At 36.7% G+C, this 2067-nt stretch overlaps 1 pseudogene; it reads left to right on the top strand.

Moving 5' to 3' along the window:
* Positions 1 to 551: 551 nt before the first annotated feature.
* Positions 552 to 635, top strand: LOC142441882 (small nucleolar RNA U3; annotated as a pseudogene).
* The last annotated feature ends 1432 nt before the right edge of the window (positions 636 to 2067 follow it).

The following is a 2067-nucleotide window of genomic DNA, read 5'->3' as shown; positions in this document are numbered from 1 at the left end:
AACTCAAAAGATGAGTTACAGTAGGTAAGCCTTCTGCACAAGGCCTCTTTAGAGTATTGAAATGTATGATCTTAATTTGAGGATTAAGCTGTGCCTGATCAAAGCCATAGCATATTCTGTTGCTTCAAATGCATGTGATAAGTGCACTTTGAATAAAGAAGAATTAATGCATTTAAATTATGGTGCTTGTGAAGAATATTTAAAGTGCCATGGACTGTGAAAAAGCAAATATATAGGCTAGAGTTCTCTTTAGAGGCAAGGAAGGCGTCACTTACATATTTTGGACATGTCAGGTTAGACCAGTCCTTGTTTAATAGAGTAAAAGGGCAGCAAAGGAGAGGAAAGACCCTCGGGGAGATTGATCGACACCATGGCTCGAACAATGAGCTGGAGAGTAGGAATCATTTGAACTTGGCACAGGACCTGGCAATGTTTATTTTGTTTTGTTTTAATCTGTTTTGCATATGGCAGCTATGGATCAGACCTAACTAGACTGCACCTACCAACAACAACAAGGAATTTTGTAATACTTCAATAAGAAAAACAATTCAAAGACTATACTTTCAGGGATCATTTCTATAGTCGGTGACTAGAGAAGTTCCTCTGATCGTGTAGAGCACCAAAAAAAAAAAATTCAATTAAAAAGTAGGCAAAAGACATGGACGGACAGTTTACCAAAATGACATTCTAGCACACACATGAAAAACTGCTCACTAACCATCACTAGACATCTGAGAGATACAAATCAAAACAGCAATGAGATATCACTTGACAATCACAACAAAACACAAATAAAATTTAAAAAGATAGAAAAACAACGAAGGATGGAGAAGATATGAAGAGATTGCACTTCTTATAAACTCCTGACGGGCTTATAAACACATAAAATAATTCTAGAAATCAATATGGTGTTACATAAGAGAACTGGAGATAGAAATCTCATAAGACTCAACAATACCTCTACTGGCTACCTACCCTGAATAAGTAAGAGACACAACATAGATATAACCTCTTCCATGTTCATTGCAACACAGTTCACGATAGCAAGAAGCTAGAAACAACCTTAATGGACATCAGTACTGACAAAAAATCCATATTTGACCCTGTCCCAAAGAAAGTGAATCTTACAAAAACAAGAATGGATAGAGATGATGGATGATAAGGATTAGTGTGAGTTCATCAATGTCTGGAAATTATATAAGCTTATATGCCAAGTTGGCAAGGGGGGGGTTGAGGTAGTTAGTTTATTGTGCCAGCCTGGCCGATAAACACAAGTGGGATAAATTGTCTTGGTGAGGCTCGCCTTTCTTGTCTCTTGCTCTTTGATCATCAGACCAGTGTGTGTCTGCCTTGCTTGTTCTGTGCCTCAATTTACAGGCTACACTACCTGTGGGATCCCTAGCCTGTGGACTGTGTTGCTGTAAGTTGAGGTCCCTTTAAGACCACAAGATTGGAATTTACATCACTTGACCTGTAAATTGAGCTGTTGGTGACCTGCCTTGCTGTTTGCTTCCTGTGCTGGGATAGCCTAGCTCTCTCTACAGAAGACTACCTGAGGGCCCACAAGACTTGAAGGACAGCCAGTGTCTCACAATTCTCTCTCAGGAGTGAGTTGCACTCAGCCATTTATACTGCTTTATAATTTAATTGCTCATTTATTGTAATATATCTATCTATCTGTATATAATTAACAGTTCACTCCTTGTGTTATCTCTCTATCTATCTATCTATCTATCTATCTCTCTATCTATCTATCTATCTATCTATCTATCTATCTATCTATCTATATTAACAATCTGGTTTTGTCTCTCTTGAGAACCCTGTCTAACACATAAAATAATCATAAATATATCTCATTAAAATAGGTATTATTTTGTCCTTCCATTTTTTCCCAGTTGATTTGAAAGGTATAAAGCAGAAATAAATTGTGTAGTGTCACATTGTTCCATAAATCCTACTTATGTGTGTGTTAGAGCAGATTCTCCAATTAAACATTCTTTTTTTATAGTAGCTGTCTATCAAGTTATCTTTATAATCAATAAAAGTATTCAGGATTCAAAAATATAG

Source organism: Tenrec ecaudatus, chromosome 2, assembly GCF_050624435.1.
Source record: "Tenrec ecaudatus isolate mTenEca1 chromosome 2, mTenEca1.hap1, whole genome shotgun sequence".
Taxonomy (NCBI): Eukaryota; Metazoa; Chordata; class Mammalia; order Afrosoricida; family Tenrecidae; genus Tenrec; species Tenrec ecaudatus.
The sequence above is the reverse complement of the archived record's forward strand: the minus strand, read 5'-3'. Positions and strand labels throughout refer to the sequence as shown.